The 17,500-nt window shown below is 55.0% G+C and overlaps 2 non-coding genes across 2 annotated transcripts; both read right to left on the bottom strand.

The window, feature by feature from the left end:
- Positions 1-5,913: 5,913 nt before the first annotated feature.
- LOC139112943 (5.8S ribosomal RNA) lies at positions 5,914-6,066 on the bottom strand. Its single transcript, XR_011547541.1, has one exon. It is a non-coding gene; the product is annotated as a 5.8S ribosomal RNA (ribosomal RNA).
- A 1,162-nt stretch (positions 6,067-7,228) lies between these two features.
- Positions 7,229-9,148, bottom strand: LOC139112935 (small subunit ribosomal RNA). The gene has a single exon (XR_011547534.1). It is a non-coding gene; the product is annotated as a small subunit ribosomal RNA (ribosomal RNA).
- Positions 9,149-17,500: the final 8,352 nt, after the last annotated feature.

The raw sequence follows: 17,500 nt of genomic DNA, 5'->3' as shown, positions 1-17,500 counted from the left end.
CCGAGAGTTCGCGACACACCGATCCCCGCCCGACTTTTTCGGCATCCCCAAACCGATGTCTACGGCATTGTGATCACTAGTCGTCCAACCGCATCTAACTTTCCATTCCCTGATGAATCGGGACATGGATGGCGAAGCCAGAGTCACGTCGATGTATGACGAACCCCTTGGCGTCCAATAAGTGGGCGGCTGTCCAACGCGATTCACAACATTTAAGCCAAACGCCCTGATAAGGTCCTCAAATCTGGCACCTCTTTCATCTGTCTGCTGGGGACCCCAGAGCGATGAGCGGGCATTGGCATCTACCTCTCTCCCCTCAGAGAATGAAACACCATCTCGAGGTGTCTGAGGTGCTTCTCAATCTCGTCACGGTACTGAAAATAGCACGACACGACGTAGAACGAAAAGCTGGGGGTCCGCAGCTCTGCGCAAACACAATGAGAAGTGCTAAGCTGCGAAACAAAGAGAAAATCAAAATTGGGATTGCAGACTGCTACTGCCGCCCACGGGCGATGTGTTCGTACAGCAGCGACTTTCATCCCAGAACCTAATCCATAGAAGGTGTGACCCTTGCCCTGCTTCCTGACGTATGGTTCCTGCAATAACAGGACGTCAAGTCGCTTTTCGGCAACGAGCTGACGCACCTCACCCGTCACTACAGTTGAACGACGCATGTTCAACTGTAGCACCCTCCCGTGGAAAAAGAAATTGCAGAGGACGCAGGAGCACTATCGTTCCCACTCAAGTCCCAATTTTGAAGAATTGAGGTATCTGAAGTCCGACCTTTCCCTAAATCTACGTGGGGCCCTACCTGCTTTGCTATGACGCTCGCGAGGCTCGCGGAATCTGCTATCTGACTGTCCACCCGATTGAAGATTACCGGTGAAGACTTCCTACCTACGTAATGACTAACCTGTGTCATTGACCTACCTAAAATATTAACCCTATCACATCTGGTGAGAGTCACCCTGACGGTACGAAGACCGATACCCGAGATTAAATTCTTCGCGGAAGCAGTCCCCGAAGTCCTCGCACCCGCGGTGCATGTGAGGCGGGGGTGGTGGGCGTCGCTGGATGACGACCCGGGGGGGCCGACCCACCAACCAACGATGACGGCGCAACGAAGGGACCCCCCCCGTGCCGGTGCGCAGCCATCCGAGAGCTGCGCAGATTATATCTGCTGGTTGTGCCGTCCATAATAGTTGGTGGGGATATTCCCCGAGAAAACCTGAAAAGTAAAAGAAAAGATTAAAAGCTCCCAGTTCCGTCACCTCACATTGTGAAGCGCCGGGCCCGGGAAGCTCGTGCAGCAGCCCCTGTCCCTCAGCCTTCCGCAAACGAAAGGAGGAGAGATCGAAAGAGAGATGGGCCGCCCAGAAGAAAGTGGATAAAAGGGGAAAAAGAGAAGTGCAGCCCAGAAGGCACAGAAAGCGCGCAGAGGCCCCGCAAGCGAGGCATTCCACACACAATCCGCGCCAACCAAGCAACACTAGGATAGGATATTGGATAGGGAAGAAAGTTCGCCATAGCCCGTTTTGCCGCAAAAGCGTTGCCCGGGAGTGCCACGAGGAGGCAGAGCTATGACTTGAACGTGAGAGGCTATATAATCGCATCACGTCCCGACCACTAACGCAAAGACCCACTATCAACCCACTGCATCACTCGCGTTTGCACAACGCACCTGTTCCCAAGTGCTAGGAATTGCAGATTCCAGACGACGGTGGCCCAGCCCGACGCCTAGACTTCGTAAAGCTAGGACGCCGACGCAGCTTCTTCACAAGGGGAATTCCTCGAACAGCCAGAGACACATGCCTGCCTCATTCCTTTTTGGCTGCCCTCGGCCTGCTTGTGGTATAAACGCTGTCGAGTTTCCCCGAAGGACTCGAGCATCTACAAACGCTGGCTCAGGATAAATCGAGAGACCTGTTACTCTCAGTCTATCCCTGCCAAAGCTGGGTCGTCGGTTTAATGTGCGGGCACCGGGATAGTCCCGGCACTAACGCGAGATCAAACCAGAGGGCGTCCAGTGACGTCCTAGAAGAATAGCGGTCCCTCAGTAGATAGGGACATTTAATGTGAGAGGCGCCATCCGAAGACGGCGTCTCGTGCGACCTCGCCACTAGGGCATACGCAACTTCACATCCACCATCTATCGAAACCGGCCCCGAGCCGGGCGATGGAAAAATCCAGCAGCGTCCGTGGGCTATCACGGAAATGAACAGTTTGGTCACAACTTGTGCAGCTTGCCACAATCGGCACCCTATTCCCACCCACTCACGCAGTGAAAACACCGCGCTTACTGCACCAAATCGTGTCCACGGGGAACCACGGGGAGGCCTGTCCATCAGCACCAAGCCTGGTACTCGCTCTGACCCTGTTTGGGATAAAGGAAAGGTAAAGGTTAGGAAATGGCCAAGAGACCATTGGTTATAGGTTATAGGTTAAAACCCTACCTAATATCCCTCTAATGAAACGGCCAGCCCAGCTGACTCGTTCAACCTTTTATCCTGAGACCACCGGGAGACGGCAGTATCCCACGATGGTTGTGAGGCTGTCATCTCCATGCCAAAAGACTCCGACAATCCTCCAGTTGGTGGCTCTTTTGAAGCTAACCTAACATATTTAGAAAATTATTTCTCAAAGCTTTTCAGCCAGAGAGTTTCCCTACAAAAACCGGCAAAAACAGAAAAAGCCTCCTGAGACAATGCGAAGTATGCAGCTGCCTCTGGCCATTTCCACTTATCCACCGGAACAACGTCACGCAAAGGAACTCGTTGCGCATCAAAGAGGGAACAGTAAAGCAGAAAGTGCTCCACCGAATCCACCCCTTTACCACACACACACATCTCGGTTTCGGCAAGATTCAGAGAAGCGAGACGTTCTCCGAAGTTGCCATGCCCAGTGAGAACTTGAGTGCTCCAGTGGTCGATGTTTAACCATTTGGCTTGCATTCTCTCCCGAACATTCTTAAAGAAGGCATTGGTATTGCGACCTTTACCAGAAGAAGACCATCTGGTCTGCCACATATTTAATGCCTCTGCCTCTATTTCTCTGTCCGCATTTTGAAGGCTTGCGGGAATTTCCAAGTCACCTATCTTGGTGTCCCTATTTACCTTACTATCGTACACTGCCCGGTGCACCCGCAGTCGCAGGTCGATGGGGAAAGCACCGGCCACGACGCAAAGCGACTCCCAGGAAGCTGTACGATAAGCTCCAGTAACACTAATAAGTGCTCGGCGTTGCACCGCCCGGAGCTTTCTAATATCCCTCTCCGTACAGAGGTCCGCCCAACCGGCTGCTGCGTACAACACCTTTGGCAGGAACGCACCCCTGTAGATGATGGAGAGGGTCCTAAATCGGAGCCCCCAATTGGCTTTCGCGACTCTACCTAAATTTGACATAAGCGACCCGGCCGATTCGCTAATATAATCGCAATGAGAGCCGACTCTCAATCCCCTATCAAAATGAACACCAAGATACCTAACCGAATTCTTAAAATTAATTTTATTATTACCTAACCTAATAATCGGCGGCCTACTATCGAATCGCGCGATCTTCCTCGTGGTTTTTCTTTTCCGATCCGGACGCGTTCCTCCCCGTCTACCTATCGGTGCTCTAGTTATTTCAGCCGACTTGAGGAAAACGGCCTCAGTCTTCCGTGCCGATAACTCTAATTTTGCGGATCTACACCAGGCCACAATCTCGTTCGTGACTCGCTGGCCATTTTTCTCCAATTCTACTCTAGAGTTGCCCTCGACCAGGACTAGAAGATCGTCCGCATAGGCAATAAACTGCTTCCCTATCGATGACTCTAACAATCTTAAAAGATTATCAAACATGAGGTTCCAGCAGGTCGGACCAAGAACAGATCCCTGCGGGCAGCCTCTAGTGGGTCGCTTAGACACCTCAAAATTCCTACCCGCGATAGTCACTCTTCTGTCACTGAAGTAACTTTTCAGCACCCCAAAGACATTTCGAGGACAGTTCCTATTTCTTAAACTATCTAATACAAGGGGCCACCAGACATTATCAAAGGCTCCCGAAATATCGAAGAGCAGCGCGACGGCGTACCTCCTCTCAGAGGCAGCGACCATTCGACGCAGCTCCACGACAGCGCCCTCCGCCGACCGCCCAGGCGTAAACCCAAACTGCCGGTCAGAGACCCCATCCGGGGCCAATGACGTGTCCATGAGGCGCAATTTAAGAAGTTTCTCGAAAAGTTTACCTATAACGGAGAGGAGACAAATCGGTCTATAAGACTTCGGATCCTTTTCATCCTTCCCGCCATCTTTCAGAAGTACTCTTAACAAGCCCCTCTTCCAGACCGCAGGGAAGACGCCCCACTGAAGGCATCCGTTCATTAATCTAACTATCTGACCGGGAATAATCTTATAGGCTTCTTTAAGCACTCTAACCTCCACCAGGTCCGGTCCTGGGGCCTTATTATTTTTGAAAGTCCTAATCGTCGAGGCCACCTCCATCGCAGTAAACGAAGAGGCATCAGCCGAATCCGGTGCCTGAACTGCACGTTCGCGAATCTCACGCTGCATCGGCGTGTCATCTATAACCCGGTCGTCCGGAATGTGGACATCTAAAAGACATCCGGCTGTCTCCTCCAAAGTCATGGTGGAGCATTCGCCTTGTCTAAGTGAACTAATTACATCGTCCGTCCTACACTTATCGGCCTGATGCCGGTAAACAAAACCCCAAGGTTCTCTGTTTCCGGTTTTCGTGACAAATTTACGCCAACTTGAAAGTTTAGCTTCCCTAACTTCTCTAGAATACTTCCGCAAAGAAGAGCGGTATTTTTCCTTTTTGGCGCAACGTAACAAAACATCGCTTTCATTTTGAAAGTCACGACGAAGCCGATACACTGACTTTTTGATGATTGTCAACCTTTTTGTCCACCACGGGTTGGACTTCTTATGTACACGTCTACGTGGCATTGCCGCTGTGCAGGCCTCCAAAAGGACGCCCTCAAGCGTTTCTGCCATCGTTTCCACATCTTCCGCCGACACCAGCTCAAGGACCCCGAGTTTCGACCTAGAAAGGTCTGTCAGGCTCCCGGCGAATCGCTCCCAGTCAGCCCGACGTACATCGAACCGAGAGTTCGCGACACACCGATCCCCGCCCGACTTTTTCGGCATCCCCAAACCGATGTCTACGGCATTGTGATCACTAGTCGTCCAACCGCATCTAACTTTCCATTCCCTGATGAATCGGGACATGGATGGCGAAGCCAGAGTCACGTCGATGTATGACGAACCCCTTGGCGTCCAATAAGTGGGCGGCTGTCCAACGCGATTCACAACATTTAAGCCAAACGCCCTGATAAGGTCCTCAAATCTGGCACCTCTTTCATCTGTCTGCTGGGGACCCCAGAGCGATGAGCGGGCATTGGCATCTACCGCAACTAAAACCCTCTTCCCCCTCAGAGAATGAAACACCATCTCGAGGTGTCTGAGGTGCTTCTCAATCTCGTCACGGTACTGAAAATAGCACGACACGACGTAGAACGAAAAGCTGGGGGTCCGCAGCTCTGCGCAAACACAATGAGAAGTGCTAAGCTGCGAAACAAAAGAAAATCAAAATTGGGATTGCAGACTGCTACTGCCTCAAACCTCGTTATTTCGGACGACGCCCAACGGGGGCGAGAGCACGCCGCCGTTCCGCGAGTATAGAGAGCGCGCGCAGAGAGCGAGAGCTCGTAAAACCCGATGGAATCCAGCAACTCGCCGCGTGGATAGCGTGCGTAGTGTGCCTGATACCCGGGGAAGGCGTCATCGACGACTCCTCGCTTCTCTTCTCGTGGATGCGGTAGGAATCGCCGGCCGCCGCGATCAAGAACGTCCAACGAATCGCTCGTACGCGGCCGTCGAAACGGCGCGCGCAAGCAGTTTGTCTTCGATAAAACGACCTCAGCCAGGCGTGGTCCGGAATTGTATCCGTGGACCGCAATGTGCGTTCGAAATGTCGATGTTCATGTGTCCTGCAGTTCACAAGTTGACGCGCAATTAGCTGCGTTCTTCATCGACCCACGAGCCAAGTGATCCACCGTTCAGGGTGAATCGTTCCTTCGCGGCACCAAGTACGCTCTATCAAGGAATAGACAACAATGTGCGTCTTCTTCGTTTGGCCCTTCGATCAGCCTGGCCGCGCGTCCGAGCACGCGCGGACCGCCGCCCTGTTACGGGGGCTACGGCACAATAATGGAGAGAGAGGAGACGTCGGTTGTCGGCGCGGTGCGAAAACCAGAGGTTGCGTCTCTCGCGAAGCGAGAGCCGGGCGGAACTTTTGAAAAACCATCGGGGTCGAAAATGACTAGCATATTCGACGAACCCTTCAGGCGCGCGCGATCAGCAGCGCGCGCGGACCTGGAGGAGCAGGCGAGAAATCGTCGCACTCTCCACTCTCGCCCGGCGCGCGACGACGCGGCAGCATAGGTTACCACCGGCACGCGGCGCATTCGCGCGCACCGCAACGCGTCCGAATCGCGGAGATAGAGGCAGCGCGCGAGCGCCTCCGTAGTCTCCTTCTCACCGATCCTGATCCGCGAGCGGCGCGCATAGATGCACCTTCGCGCTCCTCCTGGATTCGCACGAGACCAACCGGCCGCGCTAGCCCTGGCTAAGGCGCGCTGAGCGCGGTGGTCCGCGCAACGGGTCGTTCGAAGCGCTGAGAGAGAGAGTCGGAGAATCTCCGCAGGAAACGAGAGAGAGAGAATGCAAAGAGCGTAATACGGCAATCCAACTCTCGAATCTCTCTTCTCCACATGCCCGGGGTCCTCTCTCGCTTTGAGCTCGAGATCTCGACACACTCGTCCCGACCGACAACCTCCTGCGCGAAGCGACGAAACGGCGCATCAAGACGCCACCGTTGGCGGCGTGTGAGCGCGCGGTCGTTGCGTCGCAAAACTATTCTCTCCTCTCGATCTCGCAATTTTGCTCGAGCGAAGCGTCGCGTCTCGCGACGGACGCTCCGACGAGGAGTAGGAAGGCGGCGCGGACTCGGAAGACGCGATGTCTCGCGTGCGATTAGATTTTGCGCCCCTTCAGCCACTCTCGACACAACTCGCAGAGTCGTGTTCTAGCTTGTCTGCCCCGTATCGCGGCAGGCAACGTAGTGCACGTTACCGTGCGCGCGTACGGTTCCTCGTCCATGCAGTCGCCGGCCGCTGCGCGCTCGTCACGAGAACGGTGCACACAGAGCAGCAGGACCTCCGGAACGTTAATGATCCTTCCGCAGGTTCACCTACGGAAACCTTGTTACGACTTTTACTTCCTCTAAATGATCAAGTTTGGTCATCTTCCCGGCAACATCGGCAATGCCGACGCATTGCCGCGCACCAGTCGAAGACCTCACTAAATCATTCAATCGGTAGTAGCGACGGGCGGTGTGTACAAAGGGCAGGGACGTAATCAACGCGAGCTTATGACTCGCGCTTACTGGGAATTCCTCGTTCATGGGGAACAATTGCAAGCCCCAATCCCTAGCACGAAGGAGGTTCAGCGGGTTACCCGGGCCTTTCGGCCAGGGAACACACGCTGATTCCTTCAGTGTATCGCGCGTGCGGCCCAGAACATCTAAGGGCATCACAGACCTGTTATTGCTCAATCTCGTGCGGCTAGAAGCCGCCTGTCCCTCTAAGAAGATTTGTTTGTACGTTGGTAGTAAAAACCCGCCGGCCGAAGCCGGGGGCCTTCGAGATACCATAAGGTACGCCTATTTAGCAGGCTAGAGTCTCGTTCGTTATCGGAATTAACCAGACAAATCGCTCCACCAACTAAGAACGGCCATGCACCACCACCCACCGAATCAAGAAAGAGCTATCAATCTGTCAATCCTTCCGGTGTCTGGGCCTGGTGAGGTTTCCCGTGTTGAGTCAAATTAAGCCGCAGGCTCCACTCCTGGTGGTGCCCTTCCGTCAATTCCTTTAAGTTTCAGCTTTGCAACCATACTTTCCCCGGAACCCAAAAGCTTTGGTTTCCCGGAAGCTGCCCGCCGAGTCATCGGAGGAACTTCGGCGGATCGCTAGCTGGCATCGTTTATGGTTAGAACTAGGGCGGTATCTGATCGCCTTCGAACCTCTAACTTTCGTTCTTGATTAATGAAAACATTTTTGGCAAATGCTTTCGCTTCTGTCCGTCTTGCGACGATCCAAGAATTTCACCTCTAACGTCGCAATACGAATGCCCCCATCTGTCCCTATTAATCATTACCTCGGGGTTCCGAAAACCAACAAAATAGAACCGAGGTCCTATTCCATTATTCCATGCACGCAGTATTCAGGCGAGGATAGCCTGCTTTAAGCACTCTAATTTGTTCAAAGTAAACGTACCGGCCCGACTCGACACTCAGTAAAGAGCACCGCGACGGGATATTAGTTTGGGTGGCCCCTCGCGGGGCTAAGCCCACCGGTAGGACGTCCCACATCACGCCAGTTAAACACCGCGAGCGGTGAACCGACGGTGTGCGACACAGATTCAACTACGAGCTTTTTAACCGCAACAACTTTAATATACGCTATTGGAGCTGGAATTACCGCGGCTGCTGGCACCAGACTTGCCCTCAATGGATCCTCGTTAAAGGATTTAAAGTGTACTCATTCCGATTACGGGGCCTCGGATGAGTCCCGTATCGTTATTTTTCGTCACTACCTCCCCGTGCCGGGAGTGGGTAATTTGCGCGCCTGCTGCCTTCCTTGGATGTGGTAGCCGTTTCTCAGGCTCCCTCTCCGGAATCGAACCCTGATTCCCCGTTACCCGTTACAACCATGGTAGGCGCAGAACCTACCATCGACAGTTGATAAGGCAGACATTTGAAAGATGCGTCGCCGGTGCTAGGACCGTACGATCAGCACAAAGTTATTCAGAGTCGCCAAAATAAACGGTGGACGCACGGAGATCCGCACGCCACCGATTGGTTTTGATCTAATAAAAGCGTCCCTTCCATCACTGGTCGGGACTCTGTTTTGCATGTATTAGCTCTAGAATTACCACAGTTATCCAAGTAAATGTGGGTACAATCTAATGAACCATAACTGATTTAATGAGCCATTCGCGGTTTCACCTTAATTCGGCATGCACTGAGACATGCATGGCTTAATCTTTGAGACAAGCATATGACTACTGGCAGGATCAACCAGGGAGCTTCGTGTGTGCGATCGCGGTTACTCGCGGTGGAGCAACGCGAAAGACAACGCTACGCTGCTACGGACACTCCGCGAGGAAGAGCCGTGCGCGTTTCGTGTGTCGTTAATGCCGCCGGAACTTTTCGAGCCGGTCGACGGACACGCTTTTCGTATTTATATATACCTTAACGGTATGAAAGATCAAATTTTGTTCTCATTCACCCATAACAGCGGCTTGTAAGGCCGCTTAGCCCTGACGCTAGACCGATCCGATCTGAGACGTCGTGGAGCACTGTTCGTTCAACGGTGCCAGCGGTGAGAACACCGAGGCACCGGTTGAAAATTATTTCGCTACGGCGTACAAGTAAGCGGGAACGGCGACATCGTCAAAGATCTCGCCGACACTCTCGTATCCGTGGAGTTGATGTTCGGTAAGCGCAACGATACGTCCGCACGCTTGCTCGGAAGCGAGGGACGATCGCGCGTCCAACACGTAAGTGCGCGCCACATATGAGCCATTCGGTCTCTCGACACCGACTCGTGGCAATGCTGTGTCTTATAGTACCGAACCGGGCGGCCGGGCGGTCGGCGACGCACGGTCTAACGCACGGCGGTATATGGGCGAAACCTGCGAAATTTCGACGCCTCGAGGACTTAGCCGCTGCGTCGTACGTAGTTATTTACGCAAAGTCCTCGAGCCTCGTGTTGCTTTCGGCAAGTAGTTACCCACGGACAGCTCGAACGGCAAAGTACTCGAGCTCCGTATCGTTTCGGCTCGGATTTACCAACGCCTTCGATTTTCGACTTTGGTGTCGAAACGATCGCCGAGCCCGGCGCACATTTGGCCGAATGTCGGCAACACGCCCGAACGATCTCAAAAGAGAACCAAAGTTCTCGTAGTAAGCGCGAGGCTAAATTCTCTCAAAAAGCGTTCTAGTGCGAACGACACTTTTGTACGCACCGCAGTGCTTCGTCGAGCTCGGTTATACATACGCCGTAACGCTACGGTACGACCAGACCGAGAGCTCGCATGCATCGTGTTGTGCACGAGTCGCCGCAGCGACAACACCTCTTACAGTACCGAACCGAGCGGCCGGGCGGTCGGCGACGCACGGTCTAACGCACGGCGGTATATGGGCGCCGGCGGTGAAATTTCGACGCCGCGCGGACTTAGCCGCTGCGGCGCACGGTAGTTACCTCCGCGTCAAAGATCTCGAGCTCCGTGTTGTTTTACGGCTCGGAGGTACGTACGGACCGCACGAACGGCAGAGTCCTCGAGATACAAAATTTCTTCGTCAAGTATTCACCAATTCCTTCGCTATCCGGCCTCGAAACGATCGCCGAGAGCTTGGCGCACAATTGGCCGAATGTCGGCAAGACGCCCGAACGCTCTCGAAAAGAGAACCGAAATTCTCGCACTCAGCGCAGTGCAAAACACTTTAAAAATCTCTCGAGCGAAAGACACTTTCGTACGCACCGCAGTGCTTCGCCGAGCTCGGTTATACATACGCCGTAACGCTACGGTACGACCAGACCGAGAGCTCGCATGCATCGTGTTGTGCACGAGTCGCCTCAGCGACGACACCTCTTACAGTACCGAACCGAGCGGCCGGGCGGTCGGCGACGCACGGTCTAACGCACGGCGGTATATGGGCGCCGGCGGTGAAATTTCGACGCCGCGCGGACTTAGCCGCTGCGGCGCACGGTAGTTACCTCCGCGTCAAAGATCTCGAGCTCCGTGTTGTTTTACGGCTCGGAGGTACGTACGGACCGCACGAACGGCAGAGTCCTCGAGATACAAAATTTCTTCGTCAAGTATTCACCAATTCCTTCGCTATCCGGCCTCGAAACGATCGCCGAGAGCTTGGCGCACATTTGGCCGAATGTCGGCAAGACGCCCGAAAGATCTCAAAAGAGAACCAAAGTTCTCGTAGTAAGCGCGAAGCTAAATTCTCTCAAAAAGCGTTCTAGTGCGAACGACACTTTTGTACGCACCGCAGTGCTTCGCCGAGCTCGGTTATACATACGCCGTAACGCTACGGTACGACCAGACCGAGAGCTCGCATGCACCGTGTTGTGCACGAGTCGCCGCAGCGACGACACCTCTTACAGTACCGAACCGAGCGGCCGGGCGGTCGGCGACGCACGGTCTAACGCACGGCGGTATATGGGCGCCGGCGGTGAAATTTCGACGCCGCGCGGACTTAGCTGCTGCGGCGCACGGTAGTTACCTCCGCGTCAAAGATCTCGAGCTCCGTGTTGTTTTACGGCTCGGAGGTACGTACGGACCGCACGAACGGCAGAGTCCTCGAGATACAAAATTTCTTCGTCACGTATTCACCAATTCCTTCGCTATCCGGCCTCGAAACGATCGCCGAGAGCTTGGCGCACATTTGGCCGAATGTCGGCAAGACGCCCGAAAGATCTCAAAAAGAGAACCAAAGTTCTCGTAGTAAGCGCGAAGCTAAATTCTCTCAAAAAGCGTTCTAGTGCGAACGACACTTTTGTACGCACCGCAGTGCTTCGCCGAGCTCGGTTATACATACGCCGTAACGCTACGGTACGACCAGACCGAGAGCTCGCATGCACCGTGTTGTGCACGAGTCGCCGCAGCGACGACACCTCTTACAGTACCGAACCGAGCGGCCGGGCGGTCGGCGACGCACGGTCTAACGCACGGCGGTATATGGGCGCCGGCGGTGAAATTTCGACGCCGCGCGGACTTAGCCGCTGCGGCGCACGGTAGTTACCTCCGCGTCAAAGATCTCGAGCTCCGTGTTGTTTTACGGCTCGGAGGTACGTACGGACCGCACGAACGGCAGAGTCCTCGAGATACAAAATTTCTTCGTCACGTATTCACCAATTCCTTCGCTATCCGGCCTCGAAACGATCGCCGAGAGCTTGGCGCACATTTGGCCGAATGTCGGCAAGACGCCCGAAAGATCTCAAAAAGAGAACCAAAGTTTTCGTAGTAAGCGCGAAGCTCTCAAAAAGCGTTCTAGTGCGAACGACACTTTTGTACGCACCGCAGTGCTTCGCCGAGCTCGGTTATACATACGCCGTAACGCTACGGTACGACCAGACCGAGAGCTCGCATGCATCGTGTTGTGCACGAGTCGCCGCAGCGACGACACCTCTTACAGTACCGAACCGAGCGGCCGGGCGGTCGGCGACGCACGGTCTAACGCACGGCGGTATATGGGCGCCGGCGGTGAAATTTCGACGCCGCGCGGACTTAGCCGCTGCGGCGCACGGTAGTTACCTCCGCGTCAAAGATCTCGAGCTCCGTGTTGTTTTACGGCTCGGAGGTACGTACGGACCGCACGAACGGCAGAGTCCTCGAGATACAAAATTTCTTCGTCACGTATTCACCAATTCCTTCGCTATCCGGCCTCGAAACGATCGCCGAGAGCTTGGCGCACATTTGGCCGAATGTCGGCAAGACGCCCGAAAGATCTCAAAAAGAGAACCAAAGTTCTCGTAGTAAGCGCGAAGCTAAATTCTCTCAAAAAGCGTTCTAGTGCGAACGACACTTTTGTACGCACCGCAGTGCTTCGCCGAGCTCGGTTATACATACGCCGTAACGCTACGGTACGACCAGACCGAGAGCTCGCATGCATCGTGTTGTGCACGAGTCGCCGCAGCGACGACACCTCTTACAGTACCGAACCGAGCGGCCGGGCGGTCGGCGACGCACGGTCTAACGCACGGCGGTATATGGGCGCCGGCGGTGAAATTTCGACGCCGCGCGGACTTAGCCGCTGCGGCGCACGGTAGTTACCTCCGCGTCAAAGATCTCGAGCTCCGTGTTGTTTTACGGCTCGGAGGTACGTACGGACCGCACGAACGGCAGAGTCCTCGAGATACAAAATTTCTTCGTCACGTATTCACCAATTCCTTCGCTATCCGGCCTCGAAACGATCGCCGAGAGCTTGGCGCACATTTGGCCGAATGTCGGCAAGACGCCCGAAAGATCTCAAAAAGAGAACCAAAGTTCTCGTAGTAAGCGCGAAGCTAAATTCTCTCAAAAAGCGTTCTAGTGCGAACGACACTTTTGTACGCACCGCAGTGCTTCGCCGAGCTCGGTTATACATACGCCGTAACGCTACGGTACGACCAGACCGAGAGCTCGCATGCATCGTGTTGTGCACGAGTCGCCGCAGCGACGACACCTCTTACAGTACCGAACCGAGCGGCCGGGCGGTCGGCGACGCACGGTCTAACGCACGGCGGTATATGGGCGCCGGCGGTGAAATTTCGACGCCGCGCGGACTTAGCCGCTGCGGCGCACGGTAGTTACCTCCGCGTCAAAGATCTCGAGCTCCGTGTTGTTTTACGGCTCGGAGGTACGTACGGACCGCACGAACGGCAGAGTCCTCGAGATACAAAATTTCTTCGTCACGTATTCACCAATTCCTTCGCTATCCGGCCTCGAAACGATCGCCGAGAGCTTGGCGCACATTTGGCCGAATGTCGGCAAGACGCCCGAAAGATCTCAAAAAGAGAACCAAAGTTCTCGTAGTAAGCGCGAAGCTAAATTCTCTCAAAAAGCGTTCTAGTGCGAACGACACTTTTGTACGCACCGCAGTGCTTCGCCGAGCTCGGTTATACATACGCCGTAACGCTACGGTACGACCAGACCGAGAGCTCGCATGCACCGTGTTGTGCACGAGTCGCCGCAGCGACGACACCTCTTACAGTACCGAACCGAGCGGCCGGGCGGTCGGCGACGCACGGTCTAACGCACGGCGGTATATGGGCGCCGGCGGTGAAATTTCGACGCCGCGCGGACTTAGCCGCTGCGGCGCACGGTAGTTACCTCCGCGTCAAAGATCTCGAGCTCCGTGTTGTTTTACGGCTCGGAGGTACGTACGGACCGCACGAACGGCAGAGTCCTCGAGATACAAAATTTCTTCGTCACGTATTCACCAATTCCTTCGCTATCCGGCCTCGAAACGATCGCCGAGAGCTTGGCGCACATTTGGCCGAATGTCGGCAAGACGCCCGAAAGATCTCAAAAAGAGAACCAAAGTTCTCGTAGTAAGCGCGAAGCTAAATTCTCTCAAAAAGCGTTCTAGTGCGAACGACACTTTTGTACGCACCGCAGTGCTTCGCCGAGCTCGGTTATACATACGCCGTAACGCTACGGTACGACCAGACCGAGAGCTCGCATGCACCGTGTTGTGCACGAGTCGCCGCAGCGACGACACCTCTTACAGTACCGAACCGAGCGGCCGGGCGGTCGGCGACGCACGGTCTAACGCACGGCGGTATATGGGCGCCGGCGGTGAAATTTCGACGCCGCGCGGACTTAGCCGCAGCGAAGTCCGCGAGCCTCGTGTTGCTTTTACCACGTAGTTACTTCCGAGCGGTCCGACCGTCAAAGTTCGCGAGCCTCGTGTTGCTTTTGGAACGTAGTTACTTCCGAGCGGTTTGATCGGCAAAGTACGCGAGCCTCGTGTTGCTTTTACCACGTAGTTACTTCCGAGCGGTCCGACCGTCAAAGTCCGCGAGCCTCGTGTTGCTTTCGGCTCGGAGTTACTTCCGCGCGGTCCTAGCGGCAAAGTACGCGAGCCTCGTGTTGCTTTCGGGTCGGAGTTACTTCCGCGCGGTCCGATCGGCAAAGTACGCGAGCCTCGTGTTGCTTTCGGCTTGGAGTTACTTCCGCGCGGTCCTAGCGGCAAAGTACGCGAGCCTCGTGTTGCTTTCGGCTCGGAGTTACTTCCGCGCGGTCCTAGCGGCAAAGTACGCGAGCCTCGTGTTGCTTTCGGCTCGGAGTTACTTCCGCGCGGTCCGATCGGCAAAGTACGCGAGCCTCGTGTTGCTTTCGGCTCGGAGTTACTTCCGCGCGGTCCTAGCGGCAAAGTACGCGAGCCTCGTGTTGCTTTCGGCTCGGAGTTACTTCCGCGCGGTCCTAGCGGCAAAGTACACGAGCCTCGTGTTGCTTTCGGCTCGGAGTTACTTCCGCGCGGTCCTAGCGACAAAGTACGCGAGCCTCGTGTTGCTTTCGGCTCGGAGTTACTTCCGCGCGGTCCGATCGGCAAAGTACGCGAGCCTCGTGTTGCTTTCGGCTCGGAGTTACTTCCGAGCGGTCCGACCGTCAAAGTCCGCGAGCCTCGTGTTGCTTTCGGCTCGGAGTTACTTCCGCGCGGTCCTAGCGGCAAAGTACGCGAGCCTCGTGTTGCTTTCGGGTCGGAGTTACTTCCGCGCGGTCCGATCGGCAAAGTACGCGAGCCTCGTGTTGCTTTCGGCTCGGAGTTACTTCCGCGCGGTCCTAGCGGCAAAGTACGCGAGCCTCGTGTTGCTTTCGGGTCGGAGTTACTTCCGCGCGGTCCGATCGGCAAAGTACGCGAGCCTCGTGTTGCTTTCGGCTTTGAGTTACTTCCGCGCGGTCCTAGCGGCAAAGTACGCGAGCCTCGTGTTGCTTTCGGCTCGGAGTTACTTCCGCGCGGTCCTAGCGGCAAAGTACGCGAGCCTCGTGTTGCTTTCGGCTCGGAGTTACTTCCGCGCGGTCCGATCGGCAAAGTACGCGAGCCTCGTGTTGCTTTCGGCTCGGAGTTACTTCCGCGCGGTCCTAGCGGCAAAGTACGCGAGCCTCGTGTTGCTTTCGGCTTGTAGCTACTTTCGAGCGGTTCGGACAACAAAGTCCGCGAGCCCTGTGTTACTACTGCTCGGGGCTGCTTCCGAACGTTTCGGGCAATCAACCTTTTGTTCTCCGTATTGTTTTTTTAAGCTATCTTAGCTATTTTCTCGTAAAAGTTAAATTTTCGCGTTTTGTGCTGTTTTTCGAGCTCTCTGCTGGCGATCGTCTATGTTCTTAAATCTCGTGTTATTTTCTTGAGCTCTTCGTAATTTCGGCCGACGAGCGGCTAAGTTTACGAGTTTTGTGTTGCTTTCTGCACGTAGTTACTTCCGAGCGGTCCGACCGTCAAAGTACGCGAGCCTCGTGTTGCTTTCGGCTCGGAGTTACTTCCGCGCGGTCCTAGCGACAAAGTACGCGAGCCTCGTGTTGCTTTCGGCTCGGAGTTACTTCCGCGCGGTCCGATCGGCAAAGTACGCGAGCCTCGTGTTGCTTTCGGCTCGGAGTTACTTCCGCGCGGTCCTAGCGGCAAAGTACGCGAGCCTCGTGTTGCTTTCGGCTCGGAGTTACTTCCGCGCGGTCCTAGCGGCAAAGTACGCGAGCCTCGTGTTGCTTTCGGCTCGTAGCTACTTTCGAGCGGTTCGGACAACAAAGTCCGCGAGCCCTGTGTTACTACTGCTCGGGGCTGCTTCCGAACGTTTCGGGCAATCAACTTTTTGTTCTCCGTATTGTTTTTTAAGCTATCTTAGCTATTTTCTCGTAAAAGTTAAATTTTCGCGTTTTGTGCTGTTTTTTCGAGCTCTCTGCTGGCGATCGTCTATGTTCTTAAATCTCGTGTTATTTTCTTGAGCTCTTCGTAATTTCGGCCGACGAGCGGCTAAGTTTACGAGTTTTGTGTTGCATTCTGCACGTAGTTACTTCCGAGCGGTCCGACCGTCAAAGTACGCGAGCCTCGTGTTGCTTTCGGCTCGGAGTTACTTCCGCGCGGTCCTAGCGACAAAGTACGCGAGCCTCGTGTTGCTTTCGGCTCGGAGTTACTTCCGCGCGGTCCTAGCGACAAAGTACGCGAGCCTCGTGTTGCTTTCGGCTCGGAGTTACTTCCGCGCGGTTCGATCGGCAAAGTACGCGAGCCTCGTGTTGCTTTCGGCTTTGAGTTACTTCCGCGCGGTCCTAGCGGCAAAGTACGCGAGCCTCGTGTTGCTTTCGGCTCGGAGTTACTTCCGCGCTGTCCGATCGGCAAAGTACGCGAACCTCGTGTTGCTACTGCTCGGGGCTGCTTCCGAACGTTTCGGGCAAATAACTTATCGTTCTCCGTAATGTTTTTGAGGTATCTGAGTTCTTATATTGTGGCAGGATAAATTTTCGCGATTTGTGCTGTGTTTTCGAGCGCTCTAAGCTGTCGGCCGGCGGAGTGGCAAAGTCCCCGAGCCTCGTGTTGCTTTCTCGAGCTCTCTAAACTGTAGGCCGACGGTGGCAAAGTCCCCGAGCCTCGTGTTGCTTTCTCGAGCTCTCTGAGCTGTCGGCCGGCGGAGTGGCAAAGTCCCCGAGCCTCGTGTTGCTTTCTCGAGCTCTCTGAGCTGTCGGCCGGCGGAGTGGCAAAGTCCCCGAGCCTCGTGTTGCTTTCTCGAGCTCTCTGAGCTGTCGGCCGGCGGAGTGGCAAAGTCCCGAGCCTCGTGTTGCTCTCGAGCTCTGAGCTGTCGGCCGGCGGAGTGGCAAAGTCCCCGAGCCTCGTGTTGCTTTCTCGAGCTCTCTGAGCTGTCGGCCGGCGGAGTGGCAAAGTCCCGAGCCTC

This window comes from Cardiocondyla obscurior, unplaced genomic scaffold (assembly GCF_019399895.1).
Source record: "Cardiocondyla obscurior isolate alpha-2009 unplaced genomic scaffold, Cobs3.1 scaffold71_0_91097, whole genome shotgun sequence".
NCBI lineage: Eukaryota > Metazoa > Arthropoda > Insecta > Hymenoptera > Formicidae > Cardiocondyla > Cardiocondyla obscurior.
This window is presented reverse-complemented; position numbering and strand designations above follow the sequence as displayed.